At 42.8% G+C, this 14,929-nt stretch overlaps 1 protein-coding gene across 1 annotated transcript in view; it reads right to left on the bottom strand.

Moving 5' to 3' along the window:
- Nucleotides 1-13,385, bottom strand: part of prickle1a (prickle homolog 1a) — a 34,052-nt gene extending 20,667 nt beyond the window's left edge. The window contains exon 1 of the mRNA XM_049574809.1: nucleotides 12,994-13,385. The gene's annotated coding sequence lies outside the window, so the exon portion shown is untranslated. The remainder of the gene's footprint in view (nucleotides 1-12,993) is intronic.
- Nucleotides 13,386-14,929: the final 1,544 nt, after the last annotated feature.

Consider the following 14,929-nt stretch of genomic DNA (forward strand, 5'->3'; position numbering starts at 1 on the left):
TTAGAGGGGAAACACTTGTCCTTTATTAAACTGTTTCTGTGCATTTCAAAGTTGCCGACTTTGAACAAAGTTGAGAAACAAGTTTAAAAGTTCAAAGCAGTGATCACAGATATCTTTGAAGTTCAAATGTGGGGACATCTTCAGTGAAATTGTAAATGAGAATCAGTGGTTCTGACAATGAACCAAGGTGAGGACGACTGTTTAGTCTTATTCTGAGATCACACAACTCTATAGTTAGAGGTAGCCGGCTGCACAGTTCAAGGTTCACCTCAGATGGTTGAATAATATAAAGTTCGACAAGTCACGCATCCCTGACCTTTGACCTCAGAGCACCAGATGACCCATAAATCTATGGCCCCGGGGCTTTATGACCCATTCCCTTGTCATAGCCCTGTCATAGCCACAATGACCTGAACGGCACCTCACACCTGGTCTGCACCTTCTCCCCGCTGTAAAAAACAAAACAAAAAAAAAACGCCCTGTGCTGGCGGCGTGGTAGTCCATGACCAGCATGCCCTGACAATGACAGGACAGAGATGATCGTCATCAGAACCAACGCCCCACGATAAAGCTGCATTCTTCTCTGGCCCAAACACGTTCTTGAAGAAGGGGACCCATAAAACAAAGCATCCAGTCAAAGCTAAACACAGTATCTTACAGACTTAGCACAGAGATGGATATGAGTGTGACCTAAATACTAAAGCAACCAGTTTAAACAAGACAAATTTGAGTCCTGAGAAATGCCATAAATTGGGGTGCAAAAGGGGGCAAAGGGAAGGTCAGTCTCTAACTCACCGCCACTGATGACCGCTGTTGGGAGCAGCTCTCACTGGTGTGTGAGCTACCTTATAAAAAGTGGGCATTCTCAAGATTTAAACGACTTGCCAACGGTTATTAGCAGGACACAGGCCCAACAAAAGCCTCAGTTATAAAGGCCAATAAAAGCCTATCACTCTACTGTAACAACAATCCTTTTTTACGCCTTGAAAGAGGGAGGAAAAGGTCAACTGGTGGAGCAGTCAGCGCATTGATATTGACTTAGCTAGATTGGCGCTGACAAACTCAGGTCAGACTGTGGGCTTGTTAGCCCTGTAACCCTCACATAACCCCTTTTTACTGTTTCACTCTGACACGTCGGAGGCAGCTGAGGGCAAAGCTTAGATTTAAGCTTAGTTTCTGACAAGAGACACTTGTAAAAAAAAAAAAAAAAAAAAGAGAAATATCTACTCATTTGACACTTGACCTTGCTAAAGATCATGTGTGTTTCTTCTGAGTGGGAAAAATCAAAATGAAAAAATGAGAGGTTTAAAGATTTATTGGACTAAATTACTCCTGAACTTTTCAACTCTGACTGAAAATCTAATTTTCCGACTTCCCAAACAGCAACAAAAAAGGTCACAGTGTTTAAATCCTGAGCTGTCTGTGCATGATTATTAAATTACAGTATGTAATGCCGTTGTATAAAACCAACAACATAATACTTGTTGAGCAGATGATGTCAATTTGGCCCTGATTTCATGGAAGCAATCTATGAATGATATTACTTATCTGCCCATTTAATTCTGCTTTATTGAATTTGCTGTAACCCCGTTGTGTCATGCATGATGTAATGCTGTCCGGTTTCCATGGAGCAACCTGTAACACATAACACACCTATGCTGAACAAAGCCCGGTGTCAGCCAGCGCGCTGCTTGTGTCTTCACCTTATCAGAAGCTACACCGCTGTCTTAACTGATTTGGCCAAACACTGCGGAGATGTACGTTTGGGACAGCTCATATTTCACCCTCAATTTGACACCCTCTCACCTAGTTGTAAAAGCTGGACCTCATTGGGAACAATTGGAAGTGGAGCGACAGAGCTCCTGGGGCTGTTAAAGGGAGGAAGCCCCTTTATTTGAGGACACTATAACTCAACAAAAGCCTGTGGCTGTCTACACACAGAGTGGGCTGAGGATGAATGGGCTGCTCTTACACTACTCTCTTGCACTGACAAAGGCACTGGATCAGCAAAGCCTGTCATGTGTGGTCTCCGTGGACAAACTGAGAACATAGACATAAAATTACAAAACAGCCCCATAAGCGCCTTAAACCAATGAGTTCAACCAAGATGTTTTCACCAGCACTTTTTATTTCTGAAAAGGTTTGATCACTCGTGTTGAAACAGAGCCCCATCAGTGTCCAGGTTCACCTCCAAGACTTCACCAAATTTTAAGACTTCATACTTTCAAGCTCACACACCACCTCAGCTTCACACATCTGGGCGTTCCTCCTCACCTTTCCTCGAAGTTCAACAGTATATTCATGGCAAGAAAGCTATTTCCTGTGTGTTTCCAGCCCCCGGGCTCAAACGGACACATGAATGAGACCGCCATAACAAAACAGCCAATACTCGGGCATGACGAGCAAGTGGTTGTAGCAGGAGAGGCTGCGGGGTTTTTTTGTTTTTTTTTTTTAAGGAAGAGAAAGTTGGCAATTCCCACACGTGGAAGCATTTTCCTGAGCCGCACGGCTTCAAAAGGCAAACCAAGGAATCCAACAATACTCTGAAACAGTTAAGAGCTGCTCAGTCAGGATCCCACTAATGATTAACATTCCTGGAGAAACACTCCGTTACAGTCTTTTTAGAGCGTTCTAATTAAACACATGCTCCAGTGCCACAGCACAGAGGGAACTCTGACGACTGAGAGCGGGGATGCTTCTTTCCAGCTCTGCTTAATTGGACACAATTTAAGTCATTAAGGTGGTAGTAAAAACAGCAGAAAGAGCAGAGGAGAGGCCCAATGATCTCCGCTGTAAGGCTCCCTGTTGCTCTGATGTCGTTGACCCTTTAACCTCCTCACGTGACTCACATTCAAAATCTAGACCTGCTCTCATTATGTGATGTCCGACTGGAGATTTAGTCTTGTTCAACTGAGAATATATCAATATATGTGTGTCTAATATATTCACATTTCTGAAGAGGACAAAGGTTATACATGTTTGGAGGTCCTACGTCTTGGGAGGTAAACTCATATATGATGATGTGTGCATCTGTTTGCCACATTGAGATGCCTTTCATTGTTTTCTTTGTGGTTTGGATGTATATTTTTTGACACTTGTGATATATTGTCTATGGATTATTGGTGGGACACGATCTTTTTGCATTCGTAAATAAGTGATAAGGTGGGATACCAGAATGGCAGCATGTATGTTAAGTGGTAATACCTGATAACAACTTGACTTCTTCCACTATTTAAAGTTCCTCACCGGGCATTGATTAAACTTGTGAAAACTCATCACTGTTCAACAAAATTCTGTGTTTAGACATTTTTTTTTTTCAGTGAAAAAAATCCCACCCTACCTAAAAATGGCTTAGGTGTTACTCAGCGCCAGGGATAGTCAACTTTCTTTTGTGCAAAATGACAGGAGGGCCAGTCACAGGTTTGGCCTAAGCCTCTGTTGGGGACTTTTTTTTGATAATCAAGCCCTAATCATAACCCTTTTCCACCAAATTAGCTCTGGTTCTTGAACTGGTTCCATCCATGATTCACGAAACCTTGGTGCTATCTGATGAACCAGCCGTGTTTCCACCAGTTTTGAGCAGCACCACTGTATTCAAGGGTGTTTCATCAATGTAGGGCGTTGCACAATGCAAAATCACTGCTCTTCACCTTTGCCTCATTCAGCATGCACGGATCTCTACGCATGCAAAGTAGTCCCACCCGTCAGCTGCTCACCTTCGACTCTGCTCATCAAACACACAGACATGAGCCTTTGCCTTGACTACATGATCAAACGGCTATGTGATGCTAGCCTTTGATAAACCTTGTTCTCAATGGTCAGCTCTGACAAGTTGAAGTGAAAGTGAAACTTAACTTGCAAAATATGTTACATAGCTACACCTGCTTCTTCTCCGACACCTTTTGTTTTGTAAGTTGACGGGATTGGTTCCTTAGGTCTGTGATGTAACAAACCTTGGAAGTCTGAATCTGTGTTTTTGCGACTGTCATTCGTAAACTGCATTTCCAAGGAAGAAATGCTCAGCCACAGTGTTGACTCATGATATGTCCTGTCGCACGCTGAAAGACATCATATAGACATGTTAACTAGGTAAAAAACTTGATTTTCACATTGATTATTGTAAGACAGAATGGTCTGATGACTGAAACCTATGTCTTGTTACCCTTTGGCACATGTTACATTAAGTAAGTTAAGGTATGGTAAGGTATGTTAAGAAAGTATGCACTGTAGGGCATCCTGGTGGCTTAAGTGTTTATGGTGCTGACCATGTAATCACAACGTCTCTGATTTGACTCTCACTACGGATCGTAATAGTAACCATAAAACTTTATTTTAGAGTTACTTTAAAGTAGGGATGCACTTGTCCAACTTTCAGAAACAATCCAGATACCAATTCCAACACCTCAATTCAGTGTATCTGCTGACACCAAAAACTGATCCAAATTCTCAAATTTAAATTATGCACACTTTACTGTGTGGAATTCTTTTATTCATTTATCTTTTAATTTTTTAATGTAAGGTAACAGGGCGGATTCAGCGTGAGGATGAAGATGTGGTAACTAGGATTCTTCACCTCACTCTCTTCATGATTTCAAGTTCAAAATTTATTAAGGTGAATTTTGAGATGTCAGTTAGGAAAGAGCACAGAAAGCTATCCTGTGGTAGTGTTAATAGGTGTGTGAGCTGAGTGTGCATGTCATGTACTGTATGTGTGTGCATCCAGCTCCAGTGAGATCCAATCTGACGCCCTCGGGAGGCCTCACTCAGTTTAGCAGATACACAGGCCAGACATGGGGTCATTAGTGCCGGGGATCTATGTGTGTGTGTGTGTGTGTGTGTGTGTGTGTGTGTGTGTGTGTGTGTGTGTGTGTGTGTGTTGGCACAATGTACTGTATGTGTGCAGTGGAAAAAAAAGGACAACTGGCTGCCTTATCACCCCCCAATTAAGGATAGCAGTCTTCCAGGGCAGAGCATATTCTTAGAAACCTCACATGTAATACGCCTGTTTCTGTCAGCATCGGGGTGTTATTTTTGGAGCTGCTAATACTGAGGTCACTAATGACACCAAACCATTTTCAGCATCATGGGCCAGCATAAAGGAACATGTGACAGAGTGGGCACACACACACTGTGTTTCAAAAAATAACATGCCTTTCCATAAAATCTGAGATGCCTTTTCCTTTAAGTTTTTTTTCTTATTCCTTTCCAACATCATAAAACATCTCCCTGGATGGTCAAGTGTGTGTGTTTGGACAGGACGCACACACACACATAGATGTACACATCTGGTGAGCCACTGCTCTTGTTTTCTTTGGGAGCCCAACCCCTAACAGGAAGACAGCGCGAGCATAGCAAACAAAAGGCCGGCTCTTTGAACCGGCCGCTCACTGGGAGCTGCCGTCAGGTTGTTGTGGCCAAACGAACTGTTTCTGTGTCAGTTCACTGGGCTCATTGTGGGCCTCAGGCTGCTGCTCTGCAAGACATGTCCTCAGCTGGCCTTTGTCAATATTGACCCATCTGTATGTCATCCTGCAACATCGACCTGCTCTGTGATGCATTTCCAACTGATATAATACATTCACTCTGTGTGAACGGATTGATTATATGTGAGGTCATAAAGCAGCAACTGCTAAATGTAACTCCTGCGATAACACATGATATCATAGCTGTCAAAATTTGAGAGTTCAGCAGGAGTGGAGGTGGAAGTGCATTTTACAGTCCCTGGACTTTTTATTTACTTGTTTATTTGAGAAGGACAAATGCATATGACATTGCTTCATATGTAAAATACAAAGTAGATGCAACACATACAGCTTTCTAGACACGGCTAATTTGCAACCCCTGTCCCTGGTTAGACCTTTAGAGTTAAAACAGTAAGTGTAGGACTACTGAGCATGGAGTAATTCCATACAATAATACAGCACAGCATATACTTTCAATGTCACAAACCAATCTAAGTAGCAAATGCAGTCTAATGTGGCATTTGAATACAATGAATTACAAAAGTAATGCTGCTAGTAAGCACCTGACAAGAAGTCGTTTAAAATTAGACTTTCTGAATTAATCTGAGAGAGACAGACAATCAGAGCATATTTAGGCCAAACTGTTTGTGACCGCGGCCGCATTATTTCAATCTACCTCCTGCATGTACCTGTGTCTCTTCATGTGCAAAACTAGGTACATCACCTTGGTTAGGAGCGGATATCATGTCTTTGTTTTAAAAGATTATTTTTTGCCTTTATTGATAGGACAGCTAACATAGACAGAAAAGGTGGGAGAAAGAGAAGGGACATGCAGGCAAAGGGCCACAGGTTGGAGCTGAACACGGGCCACTGCAGAGGATCTAGCCTATATGGGGCACACACTCTACCAGGTGAGTAAGAGGCCGCCCTAGTATTATTTCAGTTTTATTGTAGGGCTGCATAATGATTATGTTCACTGGTGATTAATCTGTCGATTGTTTTCAATAATCGATTGGTTGTCTGGTCTAAAAAATGTCCATCAGTGTTTCCCAAAGCCCAAGATGACGTTCTCAAATGTCTTGCTTTGTCCACAACCCCAAGATATTTAGTTTACTGACACAGAGGAGTAAAGACACCAATTAATAATCACATTCAAGAGGCTGGAATCAGAGAATATGAAAAATTACTCAAACCGATGAATCTATTATCAAATTAGTTGGCAATAAATTTAATTGTTGACAACTAATCACTTACCTAGCTCTAGCTGAACCCTGGTAATGATCTGGGCTATATATTTTTGACTAAGAAAATATGCTGGAGGTAAAAACGCTTTATTTTGAGCTGTTGGCCGTAAACAGTTGTTTGACATAAGCAATGACAGATGTTCTTCTGTTCATTGGCTGCAATGTAAAACCGTATCAATGGCATGGAGCTACTTGAATGTTTGCTGTCTCACCTTTATTTTTATTTGAGTTATAAATGCTAATACAGCTGATTTTAGGGCGATATGGCCACAACTGGGGACATCAAGAACCACATCATCATGTGAGATGGCCTCTCTATCTTTACATGAAATTACTTTTGCTGTATCACATCGATTTAAAAGACAGGAACATTAAAGCATGCATAATGTGGGTAGACCCTTTGTCGAAACACACCTGCCATTTGTTCTAAATTTTGAGGCAGCTTCCCTTCAGAACCTGTTCTCGAAATCCAACCCTGTCAGTGTGCAACACTCCTGGAGCAAAACTAATTTAATGCTTCATATGAGATGGGAAATAGTGTTTCATTATGAATGTAAAGCATGAGCTGTGGCACATTTCTGCTGGTATACAGAGCACTCGCTATTCTTGGATATAAGATCCCGTTAAGGAATTATCTCTGAATTAGCCCACATGAAAAAAGTCTCCCATTGAAAAGAAAGAAGCAGCAGTTTAAATCCTCTCCCGAGAGGGCCGGGAGGGGGATAAGGTATTGATTTATGGCTTTGTGTTCCCTTTAATCTCCTTATGATGTATTTTAGGAGATATTTTAAATGAGTTATTATGTGAAAAATCCAGCACTGTATGATTTGGGAATGTGGCCAAACTCTTGTGTGCATACATTTGTTTCCAAACCTAATTAACAGCGTAGTAAAAAATGACGGGGTGGAAGTTTTAATGAGGAAATGTTCTGAGAGGAATATTCTGGCAGACATCCAGCGACTGTCCCCACCATCTGTAACTGTAACCTCTCAGAGAAAAAAAACTCAGGAAATACCTTTGTTGTCAGTCCAAAAAATCCCTTGCCCTGCAGAGTCCACTTTTAAACCCTGTTGACCTTTTTCCATATCATCCACGCTCATTGACTCCACCCCTGTGACAATGCCAACAGGGAAGGAGGAACAAGAGCCACAGGAAGGGGAGGGGGGTGCTGTGTGTTTTGCATATTTCCAGCCGTGGGTCCGGAAAGCTTTATCTGAATCCCCTGTTGTGTGCCGGGGAAATGAGCTGGGCTTTTTAATGACTATCTCAGGGTAATATGTTTTCTTTTGCTTCTAGCCCTTGATGCTGTGATTGCTTGGATGGATCCCTATAGATGTGGAGGACAGAGGGGAAAACATGCTCTCCTGCAGGCAGCCATGTCTGTGTCAGCCTGGGTTGGATGAACTTTCCGAAAACTCCATCTGACATTTGGCATCTCGGCGTCTGTTATTCCACTTTTATCAAACACAGACATGCCGATAATAACCAGTTTTGCAGCGCTGCGCCATGGTTATTATGCGTCCAGAGCTGAGCATCATGCCTATACATGGTGATGATAATGAAACATGTGTGTCAAGTATGACTTTCATCATCGTGGTGGTCTGATGGTTAGTGCCGCAATTATGCCGTGTGGTTACCAGAGATCTGCCGGGGCATTAAACTCCAGTGTGAGAGCCAAACCCGTTTTCCTCTAACATCATCCTGCAGCTCCTAATAAACACAGTTGTGCCTGGAAGCGCTAAATCACTAGCTACCTTTAATCACTTTAGAATAATGCTTAGCATGTGGATCCAATGTGTGCCACTGCTGCAGGCGCTCACTCATACATGATGCTGTTTGAAAGTTACAGGAGGGAGAACTTTACGGCATGGCACGGGCAGCAGCATCCACAATGGTTACATCCCAATCTATGCAACCGCAGTGTAACAGTGCCCTAAATTTGACCATCCAGGCCACCGTCCATTCAGCCTGGCCCTGGTGACCGCAGATTCAGGGACCACCGGCGTTTAAACAAGCCATATTTCATCCAGCCTCCTGCCAACCTACCACAAACAGTTTACAGTCAATGCGCTCTGCTCTCTGGAGTTTGTCTATGGCAACCCGACTCCGTGCCACATCTCCCCATCCAGAGCCATGAAAGACTGGCCTCCTCTGACAGCTCCTCACAACACACGGCCCTGTCCCGCTCTGCTTTTAGCCCCGCTGCGGTGAGCTGGACCACGTCTGGGGATAAAAGGCTGCCAGAGTGTTTGGCTTGCAGGCGATTTACACGGACGCGAGGGTGATTCATTCTAGCTTTGCACAAACAGGCCTCTGTGTACATTTCACTGGTACTGGGCTTTTAAATCAACAGTGGGGAACGTATACACACGGGCACTGGGACTTTACATTCTGCTCATTCACACTCAGCTGGGTGTCTGTCTGTAGGTGTCGGAGACTGTATGCGTGTACACACATATAGGTGACCACTTTGTCTCTGTCTATCTGCTTCTCTCAGACACACACACACACACACACACACACACACACACACACACACACACACACCACGCAATGCCCCACTGTTTATGTCTGAGACTGGCTTCATGTCTGCGATTTGTCTCCACCTCCACCACTCTTGCTGTGCACTAATGCAATGGCACACAAGTGTGCTAATGTTACAGCTAGCTTCTCCGGTTGAAAGGTGCATTATGAGCTGCTCATACAAAAAACAGGCCTTTCTGCTGCCAAGTCCTAAATCCTCCAGCCTATATGCACTTTGATACTCAAACAAACCATCAACATATTCCACATTTATTAGGCGAGCACTCGTAAACATCAAGCTGGCAGAAGGAGGATCAGAACTGTTTCTTTCTGCTGTGTCCAAGAAAAGTTACGATAAGACCGGCCTTTTTATTTCCCTCCTGCGTTCACACAAAAATCTAAAACACTTTCAAAGTCTTTTGATTCTATTAATGGCACCTTTGATTCACTTTGAGGCTTTGGAAATGAGACGTGAACAACCATGTGCGACACATGGAGCTGCTCCAAAAACATACTTGCAAATGATTTAGCCTATAAATAACTGAACATTTGCAGAGAATTCTCACCTGCAGCAGATCATTTAAAGTAAAAGCTCAGCTCACGCTTCCCCTAACACGAGCCTCGCCTGCTACATCATCTAAACATTAAATAGCTGCAGCTGTGAAGCAAGAGACCCAGATTTTAGCAGATATACAGTTTGTTGACACCACAAATAACATTTACAGTAAAATAATTTGGCAGCACAGAACTTGTGTTTATGCATCTTTGGGTATCAGATGGAGGCCAACATACCCTTATTTTGTATCTCTCAGTATCACAGATTTTAAACGAAAGAAAAGGGCTTGAGTTAAATAGCAGTCCTTATTAAACAGGCCTACCAGGCACAGACCCATGGGCCCAAAGTATTAGGGAACCCCTTGCCTTTACCTGCAAAATGTCACTCCAATTAACAAGCACCGACCGGGAAGAGACTCACAAGAGATGCAAAGGACTGCAAAGAGACACAAAATCACTACAAAATGGGGCAAAAGAACCAAAAAGAGACGTAAAATGATTCCAAAGAGACATAAAACAATGAAAAAAGACAATATTACAGAAAACCAACAAAATTACTCCAAAGAGACACAAAATAATGACAAAAAGGGGCAAAAACAACTTAAGAGGCACAAAATTGCCTCATACAGACACAAAAGCACCGACCGGGAAGAGACTCACAAGAGATGCAAAGGACTGCAAAGAGACACAAAATCACTACAAAATGGAGCAAAACAACCAAAAAGAGACACAAAATGATTACAAAGAGACATAAAATGACTAGAAATGACACAATATTACCAAAAAAACCCCACAAAATTACTCCAAAGAGACACAAAATAATGACAAAGTGGGGCAAAACAACCCAAAAGAGATACAAAATGACTAAAAATGACACAATATTGCAGAAAAAAACATTTACAGTGAAATAATTTGGCAGCACAGAGCTTGTATTTCTGCATCTTTGGGTATCAGATTGAGACCAACATGCCCTCATTTTGTATCTCTCAGTATGACAGTGTTTAAATGAAAAAAAAGGGCTTGAGTTAAATAGCTGTCCTCATTAAACAGGCCTACCAGGCACAGGCCCAGCAGGCCTAAAGTACTGAGGGCCCCCCTTTGGCCTTCTCCTGCAAAATGCCACTCAAATTAACACGTACCAGCCAGGAAGAGACTCTAAAGAGACACAAACAGACCAGAAATTGATGCAAAGGAGCTGCAAAGACACAAAATGACCAAAAAATACACAAAATAAAAACACATAATCACAAAAAGATGCACGACGACTACAAAGAGACACAAGACAACAACAAAAAAAGGCAAAACCACCACAAAGTCTATGTGTCTTGCTTCTGTGAAGGAGAAGTGGTGGGGCCTTTTGCATATCTGTGCCAAGGGGCCAATTGTCTTATAATTCACCTGTGGTCTAATCTTAGCAGTTCAGGTTGAAAAGACACTGCTACTGATGAGTTTCTGCAACTCCAGGGCAGTGAAGGTGTCAACCTCTATTCTAGCCACTAGGTGACACCACCACCTTGGTTCTGTGCTCTCCCTGCATCTCTGTCTACAACACTCACTCACTCACTCTGAATATTTGTTTCTTTATGCTCTCTCTGTACTGGCCACTGTCCCAAGGAAAAAAAAAACATGGGATGGTTAAAAATGCTGTAATTGTGGATGGAAGTGATCATGTTTCAAAATGCTTTCTGGTGCAGTTACAGCAGGATTTTGACCTGTGTGTTCCACTCTGAATTGGAATAACTGACATTGTGCAGAACCTGCAGTTCCTCCTTTATACTGTCACTGCTCCAGTGTGTAATTCCATTCATTTAAACCCATTTCCACTTGTGTTGTCCTGCACATACCTCAAATCTCTTCCAAAGTCTATCCAACATGTCCAAATAAAGGCCGAGGCACCTCCTGGCTCTGCCCTCTCACCTAGCTGTCAGGCTTTAAGCCGAACTGTCCTGGGATCAGCAGCACTCTGTTTTTATCAGCTGTGGCCATGGTGACAGATTTCAGGCCAGTCTGACTCTGCGTTCTTTTGAGCCAAGTGGGTCTGTCATTCTGTCAGTCCCCAAGAGGGCATGCACGGGACTTAATGGCTTATGGTGATGTTTACTGGTGCTCCAACGAGAGCAAAATATTATCTCAGACAGGCATGGTTAAATATAACAGTAACTGCTCTCCTGTGCCTTGTAGGTTTAGCACTTTGTATCACAGCTGAGAATGGAAATGTTTAAAACTTGAGGGTGTGTCTTTGTTCTGCAAAGGAAACACTTTATGGCATGTTTAGCTCTGCGCGAGCTCCACAAGGAGGGATGAATTCACTCAAACAGCATGCAGGGAGAGTTGTGTTTAAAGAGCTGACTGCACTGCAAAAAATGTCCACCCTAATAGGTCTTTTGGGCTCATGATCAGGCTCACTGAAGTGGGATATTAGTGTTTTCAGATTTGATTTCTATATAGAAACAAGGCAGTTCCTCTAAAAGTTGACTTCTTGTGTAAAAAAAAAAAAAAAAACTTGCCAGATGGATCCACTTAATTTCATAAAACATTTCAGGACTAAATCTTAGACTGAAAGACTTGTGCATTTTTTGGTGAAGCCGTTCCCTCCTTATCCATCATGGTTGGAACTGAAGAAAGTGAGAGTGACTTCTCATACTGTATGTGGCCGGGCTGTGTGACCACATTCCCCCTCACTCAACAGCACTCTTGACAGCTATGGAGCCCAGCAGTGGCGGACAAGCAGCGGTCACGAAGCGCCGACCAGTTGTCACCAAAGTGACAGGCGACAGCTGAGTCCATACATCTGGAGGCCCGGGGGACTCCACACTTCAACCCACCCCACGTCTCTGACCCAAGTTTTTTCAGCGTCACAGATATGAGGTTGCTCGGGGAGAGTAAATGTTGCTGCGTAAAAGCGCAAAGCAGCATCGGAGGATGGGGAATTAAAGCCAGTTTGGTGACTTTTAGTGGCTGACACAAGTGGAAACTGGGTTTTCTGGGTTGCTTAAACTTTATATTGTTGATGAAAACCACGCAATTGAAGGCAAAATCTCCCCATTTTCTTCACCACAGCATATTTTTGGGCATTTTCTTTGCGTAAAACTCTGATAAAGATACAGCTGCAATCCTAAGTAGTGAAATTACTCAAAAACTGTCCAAACTACTGAACTTAAAGTCACAAACAACTCTTAAAACCACACCAAAAGACTTGGTCCACTCACCCCCAAAGCGTTCAGTCGCAGCAAACCGAGTATCCAGAACCAATATTCCTGAAGTAAGAAAAGCGATTCACGCTGCGTCTCATTGGCATAAGATGAAAAGTCCAGAGAGGGTGCACCACTGTGCCGCAAAGCTGAACCGAGAGCTGTGCAAAGCGATAAGCTTAAACTCCAGATACTGGCTGCATTAGAGGGGAGCGCAGAGAGAGAGGGAGAGAGTCTGGTCTGTCTGACTTCACCCGCTGTCACCACATCTCAGTCATTACAGCGGCGCACGGTGCGCTATGGTGCTCCAGTCACTCCACTCGGCGGTCACAGTGAAATGACATTAGCGTTGCTCCCTGCCTATTGGCTTAAACAAGCAGCCCCCACCAATCCTGGAGAGACGGAGCAGTCTGGAGCACAGTGGACAAATGCTCCTGTGAGTTTAACTCCTGCTGCTGCAGCGGGGAGTTTAAGAAGTGTTTGCGTAATTTAAGTGCTTGAAAACTACTAAGTGACTTAATCTGCCTCTGTTGCCTTTACCTACAGGCTGCCCTTACCTTTATATGAACTTTTGCCTTTGTCTAGGCTAAATGTGAATTAATTAAATAATTTGTGAACTTTAAAAGTTAATGTTTCACTGTGTCAAATATGATCACTCCACAATTAATGTCCATTAACTCAATGACAAAGACTTGAAGTGCAAACACGTCCTTATTTGCACCTCCAGTCCATCCGCATAGCAATATGATCTTTTTTCAAACCTATTTGTCCCTCTTACACCAATATGATAGGTTCACAATGTGCTTTATGTTCTCTCGCACAGACCGTGTAACACTACTCCTATTTACAGTGCACCATGAAAGGTAAGTCTATATGCATACTCTGAAAACAGGCCATTGCCTAGCTGTCTAAAATGCTGATCACAGATTTGAAGGGAATGGCCACCACCCATAAAACAGTGCATTTTTTTGCTGCATTCAAAGTCTCTTTGTAGAATCATTTGTCTTGTAGAATCAGCCCACTGTCGGGTTGTCATGTGTTGACAATCTAAATACAACTAAGATAAGATTTTTGACTGCTGGACCTTTTAAAAGCTCCCTGACCTCCTGTGACCCAGATAAGTCCTTTCCATGACATCAAGAGTGACACTGTGCCCCAAACAACTCTGGTTCATTTGTTGTATTTGAAATCAGGATCTGAAGGTATCTTTGGAATTCTGCCGTCTCTAAAACCTGACGGCTGAAACATGAAACATAAATGTGACAAATGCATCCATTTAATTGGTTGCCCTTTGACCTTTATGGCTCTCCCTCTTGCCGGAACAGACCCTGCATCTCTGGCTGACCTCGGTTGCGACCCAGTGACCGTCACGTAGATCTGAGTGTGTGAATGCATCTTAAGTAAGAACAGGTTTAGCAAGCTCAAACCTGTCACTCATTCTCTACACAGCCCTGGCATTAAGCAATGGAACGTATTGCAGTGCCAGATCTTATATGGACCAGATGGATATAAGCTACTATTCGGTATCACACTTCCCTGCAAACAGTCACTGTATGTGTGTATGTGCTTTATCAGAGCTGCAGATATGAAGAGAATCCAAGCTTATCTAAATGAGGTATCATATGAGTGGTGCCTAATTTAACCCATTACTTCACCTCATGTAGGCTAAGTAATCAATTACAAAGAACTACATGAAAATAGCCTTAAAATATTTCAACCCATTTGCCAGAACAAATGTTGGCATTGCACACTTATGTTAAACACGGATACATTACATTTGTGCAAATAATGTAGCGGATTGAAACTTTATGTTAATGTGGTTAATGTGTGGTATGTTTTAGGCACAGAAAAGATAAAAAACAGCCGCTTTTTGTGGCACTATCCTGGCAGGAAACACAGCAATGTCTCTTTTAAAAACAACTGCTTTTTGTGGTACTATCGCGGCAGGAAACAA

The sequence above is a fragment of the Epinephelus fuscoguttatus genome, linkage group LG4 (assembly GCF_011397635.1).
Source record: "Epinephelus fuscoguttatus linkage group LG4, E.fuscoguttatus.final_Chr_v1".
Classification (NCBI taxonomy): Eukaryota; Metazoa; Chordata; class Actinopteri; order Perciformes; family Serranidae; genus Epinephelus; species Epinephelus fuscoguttatus.